The 17,007-nt window shown below is 36.4% G+C and overlaps 1 non-coding gene and 1 pseudogene across 1 annotated transcript; one reads left to right on the forward strand and one right to left on the reverse strand.

The window, feature by feature from the left end:
* Nucleotides 1-11,711, forward strand: part of LOC105049854 (prohibitin-1, mitochondrial-like) — a 28,549-nt pseudogene extending 16,838 nt beyond the window's left edge.
* Nucleotides 11,712-16,147: 4,436 nt separating this feature from the next.
* On the reverse strand, nt 16,148-16,253 carry LOC140851395 (small nucleolar RNA R71). The gene has a single exon (XR_012134148.1). It is a non-coding gene; the product is annotated as a small nucleolar RNA R71 (small nucleolar RNA).
* Between the last annotated feature and the right edge of the window lie 754 nt (nt 16,254-17,007).

Raw genomic sequence — 17,007 nt, forward strand, 5'->3', positions numbered from 1 at the left:
CAAGTTGTAATGTTTTAAATCATTTTGCTGAAAATTGTTTGTGAAGGTATTAGGATTTTTCAAAAATTATTTCTACTCAGCAAAATTCTCCCTTTCTTATATGAAAAAGATGAAAGTAAATTTTTGATCATTTTAAAAAAATTCTCTCCTTTCTTATATAAAAAAGTGATCCAGTTGTAAAAATTTTTCTATATTTGTTATCAAAGCAAAAATGGTTCATAAATTTTTTTTCTCTTCTTTGTTTTTAGTATCAGAGCAATATATATATAAAAGAATCTTTCTTTCTTTCTTCCTTATATTGATATCAAAGCAAAGATGAAAGTATCAGAGCAAGAATCAAAACTAGATGTATCAGAGTATTTTGCAAAATAAAAAATAGATGTATCAGAGCATTTTGATATCAAGACAAAGATGAAAGTATCAGAGCAAGAATCAAAAATAGATGTATCAGAGTATTTTGCAAAAAATGTCAAAGTGGAAGTAAAGATAGACGTATCAGAGCAAAAAATGGACGTATTAGAGCAAAATTCAAGAAAATTCGCAAAAAAAATTCAAGATAGACTACCTTCTCCCCTTTTTTGACATCATCAAAAATAAACTAGAGAGAGTAAGATTTTTAATGAGCTATGTGGTACATCAGGTATCAGAGTAATTTTAAATGTAATAGACATTCATTCATTCACATATAAACAGAAGTTGGCCATACAAAGTGATGATAATAGATAACCTGATACATTAATTACAACAAAATAAGAGGTTACAAGAGTCAAGTACATTCATTCATTACAATGATCAAGTCATAATATATATCTATGAGCATAGGGCTCTCATACATTCAACTACTAAAACAAAATACAACAACTAAGTAGTATGTAACCTAAAACTGCTAATACAAAATGATCAGATCAGGAAGCATGGGCATCAAGCTCAAGATCAAACAACTGAAACAGAATCAGCCTCGGCCTCGACTGGATGGTCTGGTCCAAGTGGAAGATATCGGGGACGGAATGCGATAGGCTGGACAAAAGTGGGCTCACTGGATACGGAGGGTCTAGACTGGAGCTGAGTCCTAATGGCATCTAGCTGAGACAAGACCCTCTCACTGAAACTCTGAGCCCTCAAGATCAGAAGAAATAAAATTCCTCGAGTCTTTGATATCAATCCGGATCAGCTCAAGTGTCGATCGAAGCAGGCTATGGAGTCTCTCAATTTCTCGAGCTAGATCAGCTAACTGAGGTGAAGGCTGCTCGATGTGCTCGCTCCTGCTGATAGTGAATCCAGTATCAGTCTGATCTTCCTCTCAATATCAAGATCCTGTCATTAAACCTGAGCATAGAGCTCTCTACACTTTCCAATCTGGAGCTCAGGTAGACAATAGCTGTACCAAGGAAGAAATGTGTGGCACGACTGAGAGATCTGAAGAAGAGGCAGAAAAAGAACTCGATTGAGGTGGGTGATACTGCTGCTTGCATCTGCTGCTGATACTGTTGAAACTGCTGAAGCTGCTGAAGGATCTACTTTGGAACTGCTGCTGCTGGATGGAGAGAATGCTGCTACTCGCTCAGCTAACAATCCCATCTCATCCTCCTCCAATCTAAGTGATGATGGCACGGCATGGCTCGTAGAGGGAGTGCACTGACTGAGGGTCCTGCCTCAGGCTTCGATACAAAGTGAACATCAGGGCTCTGTCTGGGCTCAGGTGGTGATGAGGACCCTCCCCCTCAGCACGCTCCTCCTCCACTGCAGCTCCTCGGTCCTTGATCAACGACCATCTACTTGATAAAATCCATACGTCGAAGGGAGTGATCGTTGTAGGTGTCAGTGTTCAATAATCTGCAAAACTTCTCCCTCAAAGCTCACACCAGACTCTCTAAATATTACTGTTAGAGCCATTCCATAAGGCAAGGGAGCCTTGAATCTATTCAAGGCCTCCCTCATGGCATCAATTATCAGGAATGACATATTTAGTGGAGACTCAAGACTATATGATGCATCAAACAGATGTCTCGATCAGTCATCAAATCATATCTTCCCTCTCTGGGAAAGATCTTGAAAATCATGTGGTGAAGCAATCTCATCTCCATACTCAAATCTTTAGCCTCAATTTTCATGAACGCTCCACATCCTCTCTTCCTAAAATGGTCCTGAGCCCGATCTCTTTTCTTGGAAGCTCACCAGGCAACTTCCTTCACAGGGCATTTGAAGAAGTCTACCCAACCTAGGAGATTTAGGATAATTTGAACATCCTTTACTATTGATTCTAGAACCCCATCAGTGAATACTAGATTTGAATAAAACTCCTTAACCAAGTCAATATATACAGGCTCAGATGGACTACAGAAAAATCTCCACCTTTGTTTGATTAATTTTTCACCAATTGTAAATCCATCACTTCTTAAGAACCGAAAGTCAACATTTCTTCCAAGGCAACCTTTCTTGCAGAAAGAGGGATCTTACTTGGGGTTATGGGAGAAGAGGCTTGAACAGAAACTTGAGCAGTCCTCTTCTTTCTTTCTTCAGCTTCCAATAGCCTCACAGACTTCTTCTTTGTGGCAGCCGCATCTTGGGGGCCATTGTCCCAATGAGAGCAAGAGAACCGACTAAGAGAGTAGAGAAGGGTGAAAGATAGATGGAAATGAAGAGAAGGGATTTTGAGGTGATTGTTTCGGATTTCAAGATTAGGGCTTAAGGTTCTGATGGAGAGCAAGAAGGAGAGGGTTTTGATCAAGGATATGCCGAGAGGATGTGTTTACCCTAGATTTGAGGTAAAAATCAAAGATTTTGGCGGTTAAGGAGATGGATTTAGAGATTATGGCGGTGAAGAGCTTGGAGAAGGGTTTTGATTTGGGATGAGAAGAGGAGGAAGAAGCATAGTAATTGAGTCACCCCACTTAGATTTTAAGTGAGAAAATTAAACGGGTCGGCCCAACAAAATCCACTTACTCGATCAATTGGGACGTCCCATGGGTCGTCCATCCAGAAAAAATTCAGATGATGAGAAAATAATTCAAAAATGAGAAAAAAATCAAAAGAAAAAATTTGAAAGGATTGTATCGACTTGAGATGATCGTGTAGAGTTCAGGTAAATTTTGGTATGATTTTTGATGAAGAATTTCAATGGAAAAAATTTGAGATCATATCCTGATTTGAAATAATCTTAAAAAAAAAAGATGCCTTCCAAAATTAAGATGATGAAGTCAAGAGATTTTGGGAGTGAAATTATGATGAGAGATCAAGCGGAAGGATCTAAGATGTCCAATTCCCTTCTAATTTCATAAAATCTATTTTATTTAATCTTTGATGAAAATATCAGCTAATTGCTTTTCAGTATTTATGTATTCAAGAGCTACATCATTATTTTGAACATGTTCTCTTATAAAGTGATGTCTAATTTCAATATGTTTTGATATAGAGTGTTGGATTGATTTTTGATCAAATTAATGGCACTAGTATTATCACATCTTATGAGAATATTTTAAGTTCAATTTCAAAATCTATGAGCTGTTGCTTAATCCACAAGATTTGAGCACAGCAACTTCGGCTGAATATACTCGGCTCGGTCGTAGACAATGCCATCGAATTTTGCTTTTGCTAAATCAAGAGATTAAGTTGACTCTAGAAATTGACAAGTTTACTAGTATTTTTCTATCTAATCTACATCCAGCAAAATCTGCATCTAGTAATCTATTAAATCAATAGAAATTGCTTAGAAAATCAAAGTCTAGATTTTGTGTTCTTTTTAAGTATTTAAAATTTTTTAACAGCATTTAAGTGAGATTCCTTAAGGTTTGACTGAAATCTAGTACACATACAAAACTGAACATTATATTGGGTTTACTGGCAGTAAGATATAACAAGAAACCTATCATGCCTCTATAAAGCTTTGAATCAACAATCTTACCATGTTCATCCTTATCTAATTTACAGGAAGGGGTCATAGGAGTACTTAGATTTTTGGAACTCTCCATCCCAAATTTCTTTAATATTCTCGTGTATTACTTTGGATGATGGAGATCCCTTCATTTGCTTGATCTGGAGTCTGAGAAGAAAGTGAGTTCTCCCATCATGCTCATCTCGAACTCCCCTGCATGAGCTTGGCAAATTTTCGACACAAGCTTCATTAGTAGATCTAAATATAATATCATCAACATATATTTGTATAACTAGAATTTCTTCATCTTTTTTTTTATAAAAAGAGTTGTATCTACTTTTTCTCTTGAAAAATCATTTTCTAGTAAGAATTTACTTAACTTTCATACCAAGCCCTAGGGGCTTGTTTTAAACCATACAATGCTTTGTTTAACTTAAATACATGATCTGGATATTTATGATTTTCAAAGCCTGAGGGTTACTCTACATATACTTTTTCAGCAATATAATCATTTAGAAAACACTTTTAATATCATTTGAAACAATTTAAAATTCATGAATATGCATAAACAAGCAGCATTCTTATGGCTTCTAATCTAGCAACAGGTGCAAATATTTCATCAAAATCAATTCTTCTGTTGATTATATCCTTTAGCAACTAATCTTGCTTTATTTCTGATTACATTACCATCTTTATCTAATTTATTCCTATATATGTTTTGTTCGATTATTGGATGATTTTTAGGTCTAGCAACAAGAGTCCATACATTATTTTTTCAAACTGATTTAACTCTTCTTGCATAGCAATTATCAGTTATGGTCTGTTCAGCTTCTTCTATTGTTTTAGATTCTAGGTGTGAAATAAAAGCTACATAATTACATACATCTTTAAGAGAGGATCGAGTTCTTATCCCTTGTGCTGGATCACCAATGATTAGTTCTTTGGGTGATTATGACATACCTCCATTCTTTGGAAGATTACTTGTATCTTGAGGTTGTTCTTGAATGATTTGATCATTGATGCTCTCATCCTCATATTTTTTTTCAATGTTCTTTGTTTCGCTCATTTGAGTCATTGATGGTGAGCTCTTTCATTCCTTCTTCTATAATACTGCATCATCAGCATCCTCTCTCTTTTTTGATAGAAGATCATTAGCTTCATCAAAAACTACATGAATTGACTCTTCCACTACTAGTGTTCTTTTATTAAATATTCTAAAATTTGCTAGAAGTGGAATAGTCAAGAAAGATAGCTTCATCAGATTTAGCATCAAATTTACCTAAGCTATCTTTGTCATTATTTAAAATAAAACAGCAGCAATCAAAAATATGAAAATATCCTATGTTAGGTTTTCTATCTTTCATAATTATAAGGTGTTTTCTTTAAAATTAGTCTTATTAAAGCACAGTTTAAGATGTAACATGCTATGTTGACTGCTTCTGTCCAAAAATACTTTGGGAGCTTGCTCTCACATAGCATGGTACGGCCATTTCTTCAAGGTCCTATTTTTTCTTCTACATTTTGTTGTGGTGTTCTAGGTGTGAAAAATTATGATCTATGCTTTTTCATCACAAATTTTTCAAAATTTTTGTTTTCAAATTCAGTGCCATGGTTACTACGAATTGAAACAATTGGTAAATCTTTTTCATTTGAAATCTTTCGGCAAAACTTAGAAAATCTGAAAATGCTTCATCTTTAGATGCTAAAAACAAGATCCAAGTGAAACAAAAAGTCATCAATGATTACAAAATCATATCTTTTACCTCCTAGACTAGTTGTCCTTGTGGGATCAAATAAATCCATATGTAAAAGTTCTAAAGGTTTAGAAATTGAAACAATGTTTTTAGATTTAAAAGAAACTCTTGTTTGTTTATCTAACTGCATGCATCACAAATTTTATCTTTGTCAAACTTATTTTTGGCAAATCAAAAATCAAATCTTTTTTGATAATTTTAAATAGTGTGTGCATGCTAATATGTGCAAGCTACGGTGTCAAAGTCAACTAGTTTCATTGATTTTAACATTAATGGCTACAAGACATTGCATGTTTTACATGGAAAGATTATCCAAATCAACCATGTAAATATTGTCATGTCTATGCCCAATGAATCTAGTGCTATCATCAAGAAGATTAGTTACAATGCATATAGATGATTCAAAAACGATTTTATAACCTTTATCACATAATTGACTAATACTTAAAAGATTATGCTTGAGATCATCTACAATAACATATTTTCAATACAATGGAGGAGTGATACCAATGTTACCAATGCCGATGATCTTCCTTTGTCATTATCTTCAAAGTGATCATCCTTCATTTTTAGCTTCCAATGTGATGAATTGAGATTCATCACCGGTCATGTGTCTTGAGCACCGATATCAAGATACCACTTCGTTTTTTGCTTGGGATGCAAGACACATCTGCACACATAAAGTAAGTTTTAACTTTAGGTACCCAAGCTAATTGGATCCTTTGGGTTAGTCACAATGGTTCCTTTTGGAACCATAATTTCTTAACATTTGTATCAGCAAATTTGTTTGATAAGCATGTATAAGCTTTATCTCCTACTTTGCACATTTAAAACAAGTAATACTTGGTAATTTGTTTATGGATGCATTAACAAAAATATTTTTAGAAATTTTGTTTTCTAAGAATATTATAGTCAAGTCCGATTTATCATATACAGCTCTTTGACTGTCAATAATCATTTGAAGTTTATTTGAATTAAAGTAAATCTATCAACTATTGTTTCAATTTGTTACTTCTTCCTTTAGACCCTGATTTTCTTTACAAGATTTTGTTTAAGCTTGAAATTTCATCTTTTTCTTTCAATAGAGTTTGATACTTTATTTTAAATTTTATTTTTGTGTCTACTTCTTCTTTTCTTTAGCTAATGCTTGTTTTTCTATTTAAATTTTTATTTTTCAATCCTAATTTTTTAGATCATTCAATAGTTCATGAAAAGCTTCTTGCAGTTCATCATAAGAAAATTCATTTTGAGTTTCAAGGTTATCTCATTTTCATGTGCCATAAGGCACAATTGGCTTTTCATGGGATTCTTCATCTGTGGTAGAGTCATCACTGTCGCTCCACGTAGCCATCATTACTTTTTTTTTTGAACTTTTTCTGACTTTCTTGAGCTGGGACAGTCGATCTAAAGTGGCCCGGCTTTTTGCATTCATAACAGATGACGGCTGCTCTTTTTCTTTTTTTACTTGGCTCCCCCTTAACTGGTGGTTTCTTTGGTCTCTTGTCTTCTTTTCCTATGAAACGTCTGAATTTTCTGGTGATTAATCTAGTCCTCGTCTTCTTCACTGTTTTTAGATTTTTCTGAATCTTTTCTTCTTGCACTGTTGTTTTGAGAGCAATTGTCTTCTTTCTTCTGGTCTCTTCTTAGAATGTTGCTTCATGGTCAGCTCTGGGTCATGAGAGATCCAAGTAGCTCCTCCAAAGGTAGAGTGTTTAAGTCTTTGGCTTCTTGAATCGCTATGACTTTTGCCTCCCACGATCTTGATAGAGACTAAGCATTTTCTCACAAGATCACTATTAGAATAACACTTTCTAAGACTTTTTAGATCGTTTATGATGTCAGCAAAATGAGTAAATATTGTTAATAAATTCTTCAGGTTCTATTTTAAATAATTCATAATTGTGCACAAGCATATTAATTTTAGACTCTTTTACTTGGTTTGTGCCTTCATGTATAACTTTAACCTATCTAAATTTTTTTAGCTGAATTGCAAGTAAAAATACAGTTGAATTCATTTGTATCTAAGGCACAATATAAGACATTCATGGCTTTAGCATTGAGCTGAGCCATTTTCTTGTCAAATTCATCCCATTCACCTTCCGCTTAGGAAGAGACACCCATCAATTAATTTAGTGGGTGTGTGGGATCCATTTACTATGATACTCCACATATCATAGTCAAGTGTTGGATAAAAATTCTCATCCAAGCTTTTCAATAGGTTAGTTGGACCTATTGAAAAGTGAATGTCAGTTTGTGATTGCCCTCGACTAAGATGTGCTAAATTGGACTGCATAGATCTTTGGCTCTTGATGGTTAAATCAAGCAAGGACTAGAGCACTGGGCTCTGATACCACTTGTTGTCCAGATATGGACCCAAGATGGAGGGGTGAATTGGATCTTTTTAAAATTTTTGTGATTAGTGCACTCAAATAATGTGCTATACTTGTTGAGTGGAGTGAATTGATTAGCTAAGAAAATGAAATCAATCACAAATGACAAGTAAGCAAGTATAAAGCACAATGAATGAATAAAGAGATCAAGCACGACAAACACGAGATTTATAGTGGTTCAGGTGTAACCTTGCGCCTACATCCATTCTCAAGTCCTATTTGGGAATTCAATCCACTAAAAAGATTTCAAGATAAACACGTCGGATAACCTCGACCTTGCTATCTAAGTAAGAACACTTGTTTTTCGGGTACAAGCCAACCACACACACTCCGATTTCAGGTTCGGATCAACCTATCCGAGTTTTGGAACTTCTCAAAACTTAAAATCCAAAATACAATAGCAAGTGAATAGTGTACAGAATTTCAGCACAACAGCCCTTAAATAAGCACAATAAATGCAATAGAAATATAATACTTAAGGAAAAGAAGCTTTGCTGAACATGTCAATTGATTGGCATACTTGAATGCAGCTGGAGATGGTTGGTGAGCTGATTGAATGATTCTTTCCTCTCTTTTTAGGAATTTCTTTCACATTCACGAATGTGAGCTTGAATGCATGAATCTTGGTTGATTTTTCACCTCTAAAAGCATTTATAGCCTCATTTGGACTTGAGAGTTCTTAGTGTCGGTTAAGAGCCGTTGGAGAGTGTTTAATGCGCATTAAATGCATAAAAATGAGCTGAAAACTAGTCGTTACGAGGTTCTCCAGAATGGGATGTCCCATGGGTCGTCTCATGCGACTGGAAAGTCCCATGGGTCTCTCATTTGGTCAGTCTGAAAAACAGATTCTCTGTTTTGGTCTCAGGATCTCAGGGTCGTCCCACTGCATGCCACAAGCTAAAAACAGAGCATGCCGGCTACCCAATAAAAAGGGATGACCCAGTTGGGTCGTCTCTTTTGTTCCAATCCAATTTTTCATACATTTAAGGTTCGAAATTTATCAGAATACTACCAAATGCTCTTAAATGAATTTAAATCAATTTGACACTTCCAAAAGGCTTCAAAAATAGCTTCAACTTGCAGAAACATCAACTTTGGCATACTTAATGGAGCTTTTCAAACTCAATATTTTGACTTGGACTATCTGAAACATCACTAAAACATTCTCCATGACAAGAAACTCATTAGTAGTTTCCTCAAATGGTTTGTGTCATCAAAATCAATTCTTGGAACAGCATTTGCCAATTGATTCTAAGGTGGAAAATGAATCCCAAATTTCTTGGAGCCAAATTTTGGGACTAAGAAACGAAATCTAATGCATCAACATTCAAGCCCCTAGGTCCAAGATTGGGTTGAACATGTCAGATCACACATTGGCCAGGCTGGGAATGGGCAAAGGGATTAACACATGCTCAACCAAAGATCACTTGTGCCCTGGTCTGCCTCACTTGATGTGTGTCGTCAATAACCATGTAATGTGAAGCACTTGGAGGTTGCAACTATTCATGAATCTAATAGGAACAATAACACAATATATATGATTGCAATTAAAAAGTCCCTCTCATGAACTTTATGGGTCTATTGATGTAAATGCATGATTTAATGATACATAGACCATCCATTGCAGTGTATCTGGCCCATAACTCTGAACAATGCTTTTGCTAGTGATGCTAGCTTTGTAGATTCTTGAAAACAAAGCATTTGGATTTTATTTATTATCCAAAAATTGAGCAAGGAGCCTGCTTTTAACCCAGCATGTGAAAGACATGTCTTATCATGCTGAGATTTAAGCACAAAATTGTCATAATGTATCATGTCAAATATGCTACAAGTGGCTAAGAACAACAATGATATTCCTTGCATAACCTAATAGAAACTACTATTTATACTTTTCACAAAAGGGAACCTAGTGTTAGAAGTGAAAAGGAAAGTAGTTTCAATTACTTTATTGTGCTAGGTAGTTATCTATAATTTTTAGTTTCATCATGAGTGCATGACATGTATGAGGCTTGTGGTTTTGTTTTCTTCTCCTGTTACTCTATTCTTTTTAATTTGTTAAAATTGTCACCCTTAATGACTAGACTTACCATTTTCTATTAGATATGCTTACTGTTTTTATGTGTTGTTACAATCAATGTCTGGTGATCGAACCCAATGATACTTGAGCTTGCACAGGTCTGTCTTGATTTGTGTATTGCAGTTTTAGTAATCATGCTTATGTTGTCTGTCATTTTCTTGTGTCTCTCCATATTTGGCTATTCCACTGAGACTTTGCCATGGTCAATTTGCTTCTCCTTATCTTCATCAATATGTCTGCCATGATAATTTTGAATCTTTTATATTTTTTAGGTGAAGATCGGTCTTCGGTTCTTACAAGACCCCTAGCAGACCAGCTACCAACAATCTATCGAACTCTGGGAGAGAACTATAATGAGAGGGTTCTGCCTTCAATTATTCATGAAACTTTGAAGGCTGTGGTAGCACAGTACAATGCCAGCCAGCTGATAACACAAAGAGAGGTGTTCTCCAGCAAAAATCTTTTAGATATTATTGCCCATATTCTTATGTCTTGCATTGTACTTCAGAAAATAAGCATGAAACTCATGGATAGAAATTGATGTGTGTGATTGTGTTGCAGAGTGTAAGTAGGGAGATACGGAAGATATTGACAGAGAGGGCCCGAAACTTCAATATGCGTGGATGATGTGTCCATTACGAGCCTGAGTTTCGGGAAGGAATTTACTCATGCAATTGAAGCTAAACAGGTGGCTGCACAAGAAGCGAGCGTGCCAAGTTCATTGTTGAAAAAGCAGAGCAAGACAAAAGAAGTGCTATTATCAGAGCACAGGTCAGTAAAATTACACATTTATTCAAATGGTTCCTTAAGAGTTCTTATAAGAATGAACCATGGTCATGCTGGCATGTTTACCTCGCGTGCACATGATTGCATCAAGATGGTCATCCATGCAATACAAAGCTCCCTGCCCTGCCCCACAACCCATCAATAGGTCACTTATGGTTTGGTCAAAAGGCCCTATTTATCGTGTCCCATGATGGGCGTACATGGCCATTTTAGACAATTTGTGCCAATCCTTTCTGGCCATTTGAAAATGAGCTTTTGTTCTCAGATTTTGTAATTTTCTTTCGATAGCTTTGGCCCCTAAAATCACTTGCAATGGGAAATATGTTGATGACAGCAGCCCTCAGAATCATAATCGTTCTAGTCTCTCTTATTGACAGGGTGAGGCCAAGAGTGCCCAGCTTATAGGTCAAGCTATCGCAAGTAACCCTGCATTTCTTGCCTTACGGCAGATTGAGGCTGCAAGGGAAATAGCTCATACAATTGCAAATTCGTCCAACCGGGTGTTCTTGAATTCCAATGATCTCTTGCTAAATCTTCAAGAGCTGAATGTGGACAGCACAACCAACCTGAAGAAGTGAGGTAGTCTGAGTTTTCCCTATGCCAAGAAAAAGAAACTTCTAAGTGGAACAATGAATCAATGATGATAATTTGGAGAGTTTCATCAGTTCCCTATTTTTGATAGAAAACTTTGCCAGAGGAAAATTTTCATACCAGTCCGCCTCAGACAAGTTGTCTCGTAATGTTTTCTCATTATTTCATGTGTTTGTCAACTATAGACCATTGTAAACCGTTTCTTGCTTCTCCAAATGGGCCCAATTTTCTATGTTTTTGTTTGCCCCCCGATCAAGTTAATTGTATGGTGGATGGTAGCAAGCTGAAGTGATCAGCCCCTCCTGCTACACGGCTACTTCAGAGAAGCAATCGCCACAAGTGGAGAATAAAGGAAAAACTTTGGCAAGGCATGTCATTAATGCCATCAGTTGTTTTAGATTGATCTTTTGGGGGTTAAAGAAGAAAACAGCTGCTTATAGGTGAAAAGTGTCATATAAAATGACTGTAGTTGGCCTTTGCGGCCTTGCTGCAGATCATGAATAGGTGGCTTATTTGTATTATTTGATGTTGTGATTGCCATGAGGTATGTTCCACCATACAAGAGTTTTGTGCTTACATATCCCTAGCCCCTACAAATTCCAAATGTCTCCGTGGGTGGACAATGTACAATTGTATAGAGGAATGTTATATTTCCAATCTGTTATCACGATCAAATTCTTAAAAATGATGATTGGTGGGAGAGATATACCGGAAGATGAGCATGAGAGGCGAATCTAATTCCCTGTGCTCATTTGTCCGTTCGATCAAAATCAAGTTGAAAACATGAGAGGAGCTGATTAAAATTTCATCATCCAAAGCAAAATAGATGGAGGCGAACAATTATGCTTATTGTTCACACTTGAAGATGAGACCGTCAAGACAGACATTGGCTTCAAAGGGCATTCAAATAGGGCACGTCTTCCTTATCCTCTGTCAACAATGCTCGTCTTCTCCCCGGTGAGATCCCTTGTGTACAATCTGCCATGTTTATGGAGAGCCAATTTCTCCGCGGGCTGGCTCTTAAAACAAGCCTTTACCATGGGAACTTGTGCTCACATAAATGGTTCCCTAAGAAGGGTCCTGCAGACCCAACTCTACCTATCGATAATTAATCATTGATCCAATTAATAGAGCAGTTTCTAGCTTATTAGTCATGATATTTAACTCGTCAATCATTTACCGATGATGATCTGATCCGGCAGTGATTCATTGGCTAAATACCACAGGTGAAAATTACAGAAACAATTGCTTAAAGGCTCTCTCTGTTGGTTGATTGCTAACTTGATGACCCTCGATCAACTTTTAACTTGATCAACCAAGTGATTCTTTCCATATTTAATCGGTTAACTAGTTTCCTAACTACTCCAAAGAAATGGTTAATAGGAAATAATATTTAAATTATGTCAATATTCCTCTTGCCAAATATAAAATTTATGTTCCTGGATAGCATAAACCATCCAAAACCTTTATAAAATTATTATGATGGAATAACAAGTAGTATTTGCCCAAGTTAGCACATAATAATGATACTAAATAATTGTTATTATGTTATTATGCGGCTAGTGGGATAGAGTAGAAGAGAGATAATGTTTAAGAAGAGGATGGCTAAGAAAGGAAAGGCGATGGCCAGGGCTTCTTCTGCAGAGAGGGAGAAAGGAGGCTAATTTATCCCCCCACTCGGTTGGATTTGGTGATGACCTCCTTGTTAGAATCCTTGGGACTTAAAGATCTATAAGGGGAAGAGGTGTTGAAATCCCAACATGCGGCTTGTACAAGGCTAAGGCTCCTTCGTTGACGGCAAAAGAGGTTGGCATGGATGTGGATTGGTTGGAGAAGAGTGAGAATGTTAGAAATCGCTATAGTTTCGTACGTGTAGTTTAAAATTTTTCTAAAATTTTATACAGCAAAAATAAATAAATTAAAATATTTTAATTTATTTCACATACCAGATCTAATCTGAAAACCATACTTAGGATCTTGACATGAACATGCTATCTTGATCTGAAATCTAAAAAAAAAAATTAAACGTTACTAAAATAAAATAAGAAATCAGATCTCCATACCTTCGGATCCTGTGGATGTCCGAAATTCTGATCATAGCCGCGCACATGTCTGGCCTCTGTTGGTATCCACACGGATATACCTGATCGGAGTACTGAGATCACCGATGTACTAGTACCATGATAAACACTTAATTTAAGTCATTTAAAGTAAAAAATTATACTTAATTTATTTTATTTATTAAGAATTTGATACTTCTTTTTATGTTTTACAGGAAAGATGATCGTCGATACAAAGAGTCCGATTCATAGATCAAAAAGACTCAAGTTTGAAGAAATTTGAACTTAAAATAAAATTAAAATAAAAGAAGGATGCATATGGTATTATAGAAAATGAAGATACTATGCAATAAATCCAAAAAAATATAGATACCATTGTGAAGAAACAAAAGTTTTTTTTTGAAATACGAAAAAGTTGTTTCACGTGGAATACTCTTGGGCGCGCGAGTGCGCGCGCGTGAGCGCGTGGGCGCGGGGCGGACACGCCGCGGACGCGGCGTGGGCGCGAGCGCGGGCACGGCTGCGGCATCGTGCGGGTGTGGGCGCGCAGCAGACGGGTTCGCAGGGAGTTTTTGATGGCGGTCGAACAGATGATTATTAAAAGAAAAAAAAAATAATATTTAGAAATATTTTGAGAGGAAAGATTTGTATTTTCTTTAGTCCCACATCGAAAAATCATGTAAAACTCCTCCCTCCTAACACCTATAAAAAGACTTTTGTACTCCCATTGGAGGGGGAGCCCAGAAATTCTTCTAGAGCCTTGCATCGAGGGATAGAAAGGGACTACTTCATGAGCAGCTAGGCTAGCAGTCTCGGGAGTAGAGAAGAAATTTTGTAACGACACAGAGATGGTTTATTGTTCTAAACTTTCTTGTATTTCTTTATATGCAATAAAGATTATGCTTTTTATTTAAATTGTCATGAGTTCTTTATTTGCTCTCTTTCATATACTTTTATTTATGCTTTCCTGTTAGATTAATATTAGGAACAATTTTTACTTTTCGGAGACGCGCCGTGATCTACGGATACGGGGCGTGCCGAGAAAAGAAGAGTTGTTTACCTAGTACTTTCCGGAGACGCGCTGTGATCTACGGATACGGAGCGTGCTGAGGAAAGATATATATTTTTCTTAAAATTAATCGCATCTATTTAATTAAAAAAAAAAAGATACAACTCTGCTAGTGCAAAATTAATTCAAAACTCCTGAGCTCTTTATTTTCTAATAACATCAATTTTAAGGTAATTTATTTTCTAAATCAAAAACAACGCTTCTTTCTTTTATTTTGCAATCTCAACTTAGCCCAAGGTCCCTGAGGATACGATCTCGACTCATCCTACCTACGTAGTGAGTAGAGTTATTTTTGGTGTTATCAACGACTACGCATCAAATTTTGGCGCCGTTGCCGGGGACCTTGGCACAGTTGAAATAAAAAAAAAAGCCACTGACATTTCATAATACTTAACTAAAATAGCGTAACATCAAATATAAAAATTTCTAACTTGATTGGACACCTTGTTTCTTTGCATCTCATCTCCATAATTAACTTTAAAGGTGCAACCCATTAACTAAGATAAGGTGGAGATTTGATCACCCTTCTTTGGCCCACAAATCACTCCCTTGCATTTGCATAACCTAGACCTTAATCTAAAATCAACTAGACGTCAGCCCTAGGAATTTCGAGCTCAATAGGATAAGAAAGTTCTAGAGTTGAACCGAGTGCGGATTGGTTAATTGCTCGGTGTCTAAGGCAAGTGGTTAAAGAAAGTGATTTTCAATTGGTTCCGTTGACTGACCTGGCCAACTCAGTTGGTGTCTAAGGAAAGCAACGAGCAGGGAACCTCCCACATCTTATGCTTATCTGGCCGAGTCAGTTAGTCAGTCTTGAGCTTGGAGTGCTCAAAGGCGGTCTTGGAAGTTAGGAGCTGTCTAGATCTAAGTTAACCTTAGGATAGAGAGTCTATGATTGTTTAAGTTGATTGTAATTAACATCTAAACATTAACTAATTTCTCCCTTTTCAAAGATTTAAGATTCTTAGGTTCTTCTCTTTAGATTTTCTTCATTCTTTTCTCACTTTATTATAAAAATATATATTATAAAAAAAAAAAATTTCTGTGTTTGCTCTACAGTATAATTGTAAGGTGTATGCTTGGCCGTAGATTGTTACGACCAGAAATCCAACCTTTTGATCCAGAAATAGAAAGAACCTTTAGAGCCAACAGACGTAAAAATATGGACCGAAATCAGGAGAATGATCCACCCAAGCAATTGAAGGAGTATTTTACTCCTTCCACATATACCTACTCTCCTTGTATTCAAGTGCCCCCTGTGGAGGCCACTCAATATGAAATTAAGTCCAGTATAATCCAAATGTTATCTTCATTTTATGGACTTAGTAATGAGGATCCTTATAAACATCTTGAAGAATTTCTTGAGATATGCTCAACTGTCAAAATTCACAACTTCTCTGATGATGCTCTTAGGTTAAAATTATTCCCTTTCTCACTTAAGGACAAAGCCAAATACTGGCTACATACTTTGGATTCCATGACTATATCAACCTGGGACCAGCTGCAAGGAGAGTTTCTCAAGAAATATTTTTTCATAGGAAAAACTAATCAAATAAGGAAAGCCATAACTAGTTTTTCCCAATTAGATGGAGAAATATTTCATGAAATATAGAAGAGATTAAAGGACCTTATTAGAAAATATCCCCACCATGCTGTACCCAAATGGCAGTTAATCCAATATTTTTATGATGGGCTATCGGAAAGACATCGATAAATGATCGATGCATCATACGGTGGGACATTCATGCTGAAAAGTGAGGATGAGACATGGCAACTGTTTGAAATTTTAAGTAAAAATTCATTACATCATATGTCTGCCTCTATTAGAGATAAACCCATGTTAAACCCAAAGAGAGGTGGAATATATGAAGTAGAAAATGCCATAGATATCCATCATAAGGTAGATGAATTGTCTCAAAAATTAGATTATCTTCTAAATACTGGACAATTTCCGATTCCACCTAACCCAATCCAAGAAGTTTGTGCATTGTGTGCAAGTCCAAACCATTTTGTTAGTGAATGCCCAGCCGCTCCTCAATTTTCTGAGTTTGTGCACGAGCAGGTTCAGCAAGCTCAAGTCCAACAAGCTCGCAGACCAGGAAACGATCCATATTCGAACACTTATAACCCCGGCTGGAGAAACCATCCAAATTTTTTCTGGAGACCACAACCAGTGGTTGGTCCTGCCACACCTCGACCTCAATATCAAGACCCAACATATAGACATGGACCATACCATCAATTTCAAAATGTTCCTCAACCGTCTACTACTGGTCACAGCTCAGCTTTTGAGGAAAAAATTCTGAAAGCACTAGAACGATTAGAAGTCAACACTCAGACCCTTAACTCCCACACACAATCCATTGCTAAGCTAGAGACCCAAATAGGTCAACTAGCGACTGCATTCAG

This window comes from Elaeis guineensis, chromosome 8 (genome assembly GCF_000442705.2).
Source record: "Elaeis guineensis isolate ETL-2024a chromosome 8, EG11, whole genome shotgun sequence".
Taxonomy (NCBI): Eukaryota; Viridiplantae; Streptophyta; class Magnoliopsida; order Arecales; family Arecaceae; genus Elaeis; species Elaeis guineensis.